At 43.4% G+C, this 9,978-nt stretch overlaps 1 pseudogene; it reads left to right on the top strand.

Annotated features, from left to right (window-relative positions):
- The first annotated feature begins 5,628 nt into the window (after positions 1-5,628).
- Positions 5,629-9,615, top strand: LOC135508568 (beta-1,4-galactosyltransferase 1-like; annotated as a pseudogene).
- The last annotated feature ends 363 nt before the right edge of the window (positions 9,616-9,978 follow it).

Genomic DNA, 9,978 nt, shown 5'->3' with positions numbered 1-9,978 from the left:
ACAATTCAAACAAAAAACAACGACATAGACTTACAGGTAAATTGTCAGTTACACACCCCCTAATGACAAAGCGAAAACTGTTGTTTTTTAAAAACATTTTTGCAAATGTATAAAAAAAAACTGAAATACCTTATTTACATAAGTTTTCAGACTATGAGATTCAAAATTGAGCTCAGGTGCATCCTGTTTCCATTGATCCTTCTTGACATGTTTCTACAACTTGTTTGGAGTCCACATAAGGTCCCACAGTTGACAGTGCATGTCAGAGAAAAAAACCAAGCCATGAGGTTGAAAGTATTGTCCGTAGAGCTCTGAGACAGGATTGTATCCAGCCACATCTGGTGAAGGGTACCAAAAAATGTCTGCAGCATTGAAGCAAGAACATAGTGGCCTCTATCATTCTTAAATGGAAGAAGTTTGGAACCACCAAGACTCTTCCTAGAGCTCCCCGCCTGGGCAAACTGAGAAATCGGGGGAGAAGGACCTTGGTCAGGAAGGTGACCAAGATCCCGATGGTTACCCTGACAGAGCTCCAGAGTTCCTATGTGGAGATGGGAAAACCTTCCAGAAGGACAACCATCTCTGCAGCACTCCACCAATCAGGCCTTTGTGGTAGAGTGGCCAGACGGAAGCCACTCCTCAGTAAAAGACACATGACAGCCCGCTTGGAGTTTGCCAAAAGGCACCTAAAGGACTCTCAGACCTTGAGAAACAAAATTCTCTGGTCTGATGAAACCAAGATTGAACTCTTTGGGCTGAATGCCAAGCGCCAGGTCTGGAGGAAACATGGCACCATGCCTGCAGCGAACTTTGGTGGTGGCAGCATCCTGCTGTGGGGATGTATTTCAGCGACAGGGACTGGGAGACTAGTCAGGATCGAGGGAAAGATGAATGGACCAATGTACAGAGAGATCCTTGATGAAAACCTACTCCAGAGTGCTCAGGACCTCAGATTGTGGCGAAAGTTCACCTTCCAACAGGACAACGACCCTCATCAAACAGCCAAGACAATGCAGGAGTGGCCACGGGGAAAGTCTCTGAATGTCCTTAAGTGGCCCAGCCAAAGCCCGGATTTGAACCCGATCAAACATCTCTGGAGAGACCTGAAAATAGCTGTGCCCAAGAAGACTCGAGGCTGTAATCGCTGCCAAAGTTGCTTCAACAAAGTACTGAGTAAAGGGTCTGAATACTGATGTAAGTGTGTTATTTCCGTTGTTTAAAAAAATAAAATTTTGCAAAGATTTCTAAAAACCTGTTTTTGCTTTGTCATTATGGGGTATTGTGTGTAGATTGATGAGGGGGGGGGGACAATTTAATCCATTTTAGAAAGAGGCTGTAACGTAACAAAATGTGGAAGAAGTCAACGGGCCTGAATACTTTCTGAATGCACTGTAGCTACTCTTTGCTTCAGATGATAGATGACCATCAGGCCAGTAGTGCCATCATACTGTAGGCCTGTGGCTGCATTGGTGATGCAAGCCGTATGTCAAGCTGCTAAATGGATTCAGATAGCTGATATACTGAGACAGAGTGACAATCAAATAAAAGAGATCAGAGATCTTACAGCCTGACAACAAGGAAATGTTCATTTGAGAATACAACAGAAACACAGACACATTACGGACAGAAACCCTTCCCCTCTTTATTGCAGGATTCTGATATGTGATTAATCACCATTAGTTCATGAGACGCGCATTCATTTTGAAGACTACTTGAACGCTTAAAAGAAGTTCAAACACTTCACTTCAAAGAATCAACACTTTTTCACTTCAAAATGTACAAATATCGCAGTGGCGATTTTAGCATGGAAATCTTCAAATCAAAATCTAATTTTTATTGGTCACATACACACATACACAGCAGATGTTAATGCGAGTGTAGCGAAGTGCTTGTGCTTCTTGTTTCCGACTATGCAGTAATATCTAACAAGTAATCTCACAAATTCACAACAACTACCTTATACACACAAATACACACAAATGTAAAGGGATGAATAGAATATGTACATTGAAATATATGGATGAGCAATGGTGTGCGGCATAGGCAAGATGCAGTAGATGGTACAGAATGCAGTATATACATATGAGATGAGTAATGTAGGATATGTAACATTACTAGAGTGGTGTTATTTAAAGTGACTACTGATACCTTTTTATTTAAGTGGCCAGAGACTTGAGTCCGTATGTTGGCAGCAGCCTCTCTATGTTCGTGATGGCTGTTTAACAGTCTGATGGCCTTGAGATAGAAGCTGTTTTTCAGTCTCTCTCTGTCCCAGTTTTGATGCACCTGTACTGACCTCTCCTTAGGATGATAGCGGGGTGAACAGGCAGTGGCTCGGGTGGTTGTTCTCCTTGATGATCTTTTTGGCCTTCCTGTGACATCGGGTCGTGTAGGTATCCTGGAGGGCAGGTAGTTTGCCCCTTGTGAAGCATTGCGCAGACCGTACTATCCTCTGGAGAGCCTTGCGGTTGAGGGCGGTGCAATTGCCATACCAAGCGGTGGTACAGCCCGACAGGATGCTCTCAATTGTGCATCTGTAAAAGTGTTTTAGATGACAAGCCACATTTATTCAGCCTCCTGAGGTTGAAGAGGCACTGTTGCGCCTTCTTCACCATGCTGCCTGTATGGGTGGACCATTTCAGTTTGTCCGTGATGTGTATGCTGAGGAATTGAAAACTTTCCACCTTCTCCACTACTGTCCTGTCGATGTGGATGTAGAGGGTGCTCCCTCTGCTATTTCCTGTAGTCCATGATCATCTCCTTTGTTTTGTTGATGTTGAGTGAGAGGTTTCCTGACACCACACTCCGATGGCCCTCACCTCCTCCCTGTAGGCCATCTCGTCATTGTTGGTAAGGAGGCCCACCACTGTAGTGTCGTCTGCAAACTTGATGATTGAGTTGGAGGCATGCATGGCCACGCAGTCATGAGTGAACAGGGAGTACAGGAGAGGGCTGAAAACGCACTGTTGTGGGGCCCCAATGTTGAGGATCAGTGGTGGGGGAGATGTTGTTTCCTACCCTCACCATCTGGGGGTGGCCCGTCAGAAAGTCCAGGACCCAGTTGCACAGGGCGGGGTCGAGATCTAGGGTCTCGAGCTTAATGACGAGTTTAGAGGGTACTATGGTGTTAAATGCTGAGCTGTAGTCAATGAACATCATTCTTACATAGGTATTCCTCTTGTCCAGATGGGTTAGGGCAGTGTGCAGTGTGATGGCGATTGCATCGTCAGTGGACCTATTGCCCGGTAAGCAAACTGGGGTGGGTCTAGGGTGTCAGGTAGGGTGGAGGTGATATGATCCTTGATTAGTCTCTCAAAGCACTTCATAATGACAGAAGTGAGTGCAATGGGGCGATAGTCATTGAGTTCAGTTACCTTAGCTTTCTTGGGAACATGATACAATGGCCATCTTGAAGCATGTGGGGACAACAGACTGGGATAGGGATTGGTTGAATATGTCCGTAAACACACCAGCCAGCTGGTCTGCGCATGCTCTGAGGAGGTGGCTAGGGATGCCGTCTGGGCCGGCTGCCTTGCGAGGGTTAACGCGTTTAAATGTTTTACTCACGTTGGCCACGGAGAAGGAGAGCCCACAGGCTTTGGTAGCAGGCATTGTATTGTCCTGTTATCCGTGATTGACTGTAGACCCTGCCACATACGTCTTGTGTTTTAGCCATTGAATTGCGACTCTACTTTGTCTCTATACTGACAATTTGCTTGTTTGATTGCCTTGCGAAGGGAATAGCTGCACTGTTTGTATTCGGTCATGTTTCCAGTCGCCTTGCCATGATTAAAAGCGGTGGTTCGCGCTTTCAGTTTTGCGCGAATGCTGCCATTAATCCACGGTTTCTGGTTAGGGAAGGTTTTAATAGTCACAGAGGATATGACATCTCCGATGCACTTGCTAATAAACTCGCTCACCGAGTCGGCGTATACATCAATGTTGTTGTCTGAGGCTATCCAGAACATATCCCAGTCCACGTGATCGAAGCAATCTTAAAGAGTGGAATCTGATTGGTCAGACCAGCGGTGTATTGACCTGAGCGAGGCCGTTTCCTGTTTTAGTTTCTGTCTTTCGGCTGGGAGCATCAAAAGGGATTCATGGTCAGATTTGCCGAAGGCAGGGCGTGGGAGGGCTTTGTATGCATCGTAGAAGTTAGAGTAGCCATGATCCAGAATTCTGCCAGCTCGTGTCGTGCATTCGATATGTTGATATGTATTGATCTTAGGTTAGCTTTGTAAAAATCCCCAGCTACAATAAATGCAGCCTCGGGATGTATGGTTTCCAGTTTACATAGAGTCCAGTGAAGTTCTTTCAGGGCCGATGAGGTATCTGCTTGGGGGGATATACACGGCTGTGACTATAATCGAAGAGAATTTCATTGGAAGATAATGCGGTCGGCATTTGATATTAAGGAATTTGAGGTCAGGTGAACAAAAGGACTTGAGTTCCTGTATGTGGTTGTGATTACACCATTAGTCGTTAATCATAAGGCATACACCCCTGCCCTTCTTCTTACAGAGAGATGTTTGTTTCTGTCAGCACGATGTGTGAAGAAACCAGGTGGCTGTACCGACTCTGACAACGTATCCCGAGTGAGCCATGTCTCTGATGTCTCTCTGGAAGGCAACTCGCGCCCTAATTTCGTCCACCTTGTATCTAGAGATTGGACATTGGCGAGTAATATGCTCGGAAGCGGTGGATGGTGTGCTCGCCTTCTGTGTTGGACCAGTTGGTGGGGCAAACTCAGCCATTTTATTTTTATGCATGCTAGTAAAGCCACTACACAACACAACACTAAACTATACATTAATTGCACTATAACGGAGACAAAGAGTGCCCATGTACTGTTAGGGTCTACATAAAGCTGTCCCAACAGCAGAGCTTTCCCTTTAGCAACATGGAGTGAATCCTTAACACTGCTACACCTAATATGGCTGACTTGCTTAAATAAATAGCGTTTCTACTGACTCCTTGTGGATTTGTGTAGATAAAAACTATATTCTCCAACAATCATGAACCATACACAAACATGATTACATTCATGTTCAGCAAATTAATAATGTGTGTTCTTATATCATTAACACTTAGCTCCAAGTATAATCAAGTGCAAGCAAACAAGCTGTGACGAGGTAGGCCTATTCATTCAGCACTTTCAAAATGGACACCAACAGAAATTGTGAGTCCATGTAACTTACTATGTGATTTGTTAAGACAAATTTTACTCCTGAACTAATTTAGGCTTGGCTAAACAAAGGGGCTGAATACTGATTTATCAACTATATTTTAGTTATGCATTTTTTTGTTATCTTAAAAAATATTTTTTAAGTCTTCCGCTTTGACATTACAGAGTATTTTGTGTACATTTGACAACAAATGTCAATTAAATCCATTTGAATCCCACTTTATAACACAATAACATTTGAAGAAATCCCAGGGGTCTAAATAATACTATAGCAAGTCATTACTTTATTCACATTTTCTTTTGTCCAGTGTAACCGATGTGAAATGGCTAGCTAGTTAGCGGTGGTGCACGCTAATAGCGTTTCAATCGGTGACGTCACTTGCCCTGAGACCTTGAAGTAGTTGTTCCACTTGCTCCGCAAGGGCTGCGAATTTTGTGGCGCGATGGGTAACGATGCTTCATGGGTGTCAGTCGTCGATGTGTGCAGAGGATCCCTGGTTCGAGCCAAGGTAGGGGCGAGGAGAGGGACGGAAGCTATACTGTTACACCAGCACCTGAACCAATTTAATATTTGATTTTTCAGAAACTACAGAGACCAAAACTCACTAAACCCCCTTTGTGACAGAGGAATTCAAGAAATGACCAGATCCCTCTCCACTTCTTGGTACATGGTAACATGGAAAACAATAAATACAATTCCCTATCAATACCAATAGTACTGATACCACTTCTAAAGGCATCAAGTCGCCACATGAATAGATTAAGTTCATTTAACGTCACTTTTCTCCTGACCTGCAGTGGGGCCTCTCAGGGTGGAGTTCTCTACGCCTGTCAGCTTGGACACAGTGAGGTAGAACAACCCAGGTCTGCAGGGAGGAGGTCGCTACAAACCACATGACTGCATCGCCCTCCAGAAGGTTGCTCTCAACATCCCCTTCCGCCATCGTGAAGAGCACCTCAAGTTCTGACTCCACTACCTCCATCCTGTCTTACAGCGCCAACAGCTGAACTATAGCATCTATGTTATCAATGAGGTACAGTACAACACACATTTGGAAATGTAAAACTTAAATTTAACACTTACATTTAAACACTTGAATGAAACACTTAGGGCCTGTTTCCCAGGAAACAGATTAAGCCTAGTCCTGCACTAAATAGATAATACAATGAAGATTATCCATTCAGCATGCTATTAAGACCAGAATTAGGCCTAATGTGTTTCCAGAAAATATGGCCCTTAAATGACGTAGAGCCTGGTTCCTCTCTAGGTTCCTGCTTTTTTTAGTGAGTTTTTCCAACCCACCATGCTTCTACATCTGCATTGCTTGCTGTTTGGGGTTTTAGGCTGGGTTTCTGTATAGCACTTTGTGACATGTTAAATCTACTAAATTAATAAGGGCTTTATAAATACATTTGATTGGTTTACAGTTTAATTTTCATCTTGAGGATGCCTTTTACCTTTATTAGGATGGAGAGAACGTGTTCAACAGGGCCAAGCTGGTGAACATTGGCTATGCTGAGGCCCTGAAAGAGTATGACTACGACTGCTTTGTGTTCAGTGGCGTGGACATCATCCCCATGGATGACCGCAACCCCTACAAATGCTTCAGCCAGCCCAGACACCTGTCTGTCTCCGTGGACAAGTTTGGCTTCAAGTACGTGTGGTTTCCTATTGCAGTGCCACAGTACGATGTCGACCTCGAAAGATAACCTTTATTTTTGAGTGAACTATCACTTTAAAGGATTAAATGCTGACTCAGGGGTTGTTAATGTTTCCTCATACCTACTGTATTACCCAGGGGGGGGGGCTCTAAGGGCTCGATACAATCTGTATCGCTGAAGCGTTAGAGATTGCGCCATTTAAATGTGAAAGTATTTCCCGATGGAACCAACATATGCAGCGTTTCCCCGGGAATGCAGTCTCCACTAACACAGGAACATTGCATTTAAATGTAACTCTGACTACAACGCAGAACTTTAGCGCTACGGATTGAATAGATCCCTAACACTTCTTCAATTTTTTTTTATCCAAAGTGACATGCATGTATGCATTTTGTTGGCCCTGGGAATCCAACCCACTATTCTGACATTGCAAGCTCCGTGATCCACTCACGGAGCTGCAGTGGACCACCAAGGGAGAGCCCGTCATGTCCAACGCCTCAACCACGTGGCTATCACAGCTGCTCGCATATCTAGCATATCTGTTTTTTTCTGATTGAGCATATCGATTTTTTGATTGGCTTCGTCTCATCCATAGTTTACCCAATAATCAGTTCTTTGGTGGTGTCTCATCGTTGAGTAAGGAGCAGCGTCATTGTCACGCCTTGACCTTAGTTATCTTTGTTTTCTTTATTATTTTGGTTAGGTCAGGGTGGTTTGTTTAGTTTTTTTATGTCTAGGGGTTTTCTAGTCTAGGTGTTTATATGTCTATGGTTGCCTAGATTGGTTCTCAATCAGAGGCAGCTGTTTATTGTTGTTTCTGATTGGGAACCATATTTAGGTAGCCATATTCCTTGGTTATTTTGTGGGTTGTTATTCTATGTTTAGTTGCCTGTTCTGCACTAGCCATATTGCTTCATGGTTAGTTTTGTTCAGTGTTCGTTCTTCTATTAAATAAGTATGTTCGCTTACCACGCTGCGCCTTGGTCTCCTCTTTATGACGACCGTGACAGTCATGAAAATCAACGGCTTTCCGAGCAGCTACTGGGCTGGGGTGGTGAAGATGATAACATTTTCAACAGGTAAGAAAATGTTTAACCTCCTAAACATGTACCATATCATAACTCTTGATCTTACTAACTTACTAAATAACAACGACAATCCTCAGAGGTAAAGCTTTAGAACAACCGCATTCACTAAGTTCCCCCTCAAGTTTTGAACTACCACCTGTTCCCCAAATATACTCCACATGTTGATGACAGTTGATTATTTTGCCCTGCAGGTTCAAGAGAATAGATCATACGTTAAAGAAGATGGATACTGATGGCCTCTACTCTCTCGAGTACAAAGTTGTCGCAGTTGAAAAGCATGACCTGTTCACAAAGACTACAGTAGATGTGGGGATGCCACCCAAAGATAAAGAAGACACGGACAAAGGATGACTGAGGAAGAGATGAACTAGCAGGGCCGGATCTTGGGCCTGACTAATCGGTGTCTGTATGTAGCCTCGCTACTTTTATAGCCTCGCTACTTTTATAGCCTCGCTACTTTTATAGCCTCGCTACTGTTTTTCACTGTCTTTTTACTGTTTTTATTTCTTTATTTATCTATTGTTCACCTAATACCTTTTATGCACTATTGGTTAGAGCCTGTAAGTAAGCATTTCGCTATAAGGTCAACTACACCTGTTGTATTCGGCGCACGTGACAAATAAACTTTGATTTGAATGGGCCGTTTGCTCATGCTATTCTACACATTTTGCCATGATGCTGAGAGAAAATGTTGCAGGTTTAACGTTTTGCTTTGACGCTGAGAGAATGTTTCAGATTTAAAGCTCTTTTCTGGCCATTCTACATATTTGTCCATGGCTTATGACATGTTAATATGCTGTCTGGGGAGCCGCTGACCTCCAGTGGGCCTTCTGGGGGTTGGGGTCCCCGGGGCGCATGCCCGTTCGTAAATCCGGCCCTGTGAAGAAGGCAGGAACCACCTGGAATGAGGTCAAGGAAACTGCCCAGAACAGAGTTAACTGGAGATACACCGTTGAGGCCCTTTGTTCCACTAGGAGCTGAAAAAAGTCAAGTAAGTGAAGTCAAGGGGAGGCCTGTGTCAATAGAGTATGTAAACGTCTGTCACCTGTGCATACAGGACGAGAGGTGCTGAGTAAAGAGGGCAGCGCACAATCTATTGCATTAACCAATAACCTATTGCAGAGGCTGCAGCGGTTATAATGCAACACTGTAGAAACGTAACATCTACTGACTGACTGAATCTTTGAGGTGTCATGATGTCCACCTACTAATTGGCCCTCAAGCTGCCCGATTGGCAGAGCTTTGTGCAGTACTGCTTTCACCGTAATCCTAATGCAAGTTTCCAACTCTGAAATAACCCCCCTCCAAGTTCCAATTACAAATGGGGAAAGTCTGAGGTGATTTTGATACCCACGTTTACGAGTTGTGACATTTCAGCTCTGATCATTCACCTTTTCAAGGAGCATTTGAAGGCAGCTTTACTTTTGGTTTACAAATACTGTATTTTTGCTCTACACTAGTGTACATCAAGCAAGGGCTATGGAATGTAAAAGTTTTCAGAGATGCTTTTTGATATGGTTGTTGATCGAATGTGTTGCCTTTCCTCCTTTAAGTTATTTTCTCTGTGAAAATCTGAACTTTCGTTTTGTTAATGGGTTATTATAGTGTGGCTACCGTGTGAGTCATTGGAAACTCCAACAAACAATTAGAAAATGTTCAACATTTCAAAATAAATACATTTGCCAATTAATTTAATATCTGGTCATGATGATGTCATTTGTTTGGTGATGTCAGACCCCACTTAGCAGCTCTCCTCCATGACCAAGAGGTCCATTCTGGTCTCCCTGGAGAGAAAGGAATGGGGGGACAGATTTAGGATCTTAATTTGATCACTATTTTGTTGCTGAATTTTTCAGGAAATGCAAACTTGGTAGTGTATTTGAGTTTTAAAAAGGCTTCTAAAGTTTGTAATTTCAAAAATGTGCCAACCCCTACAAAAATGTCAATTTTTGCTACAGCAGGATTTTTTTCATTATCAAGGTTTCCATCCAATTGGCGACAGGTTCTAAATATTCTAAAATCTGCATAAAGAAAATAAGCACA

The sequence above is a fragment of the Oncorhynchus masou genome, chromosome 21 (assembly GCF_036934945.1).
Source record: "Oncorhynchus masou masou isolate Uvic2021 chromosome 21, UVic_Omas_1.1, whole genome shotgun sequence".
Classification (NCBI taxonomy): domain Eukaryota; kingdom Metazoa; phylum Chordata; class Actinopteri; order Salmoniformes; family Salmonidae; genus Oncorhynchus; species Oncorhynchus masou.
The sequence above is the reverse complement of the archived record's forward strand: the minus strand, read 5'-3'. Positions and strand labels throughout refer to the sequence as shown.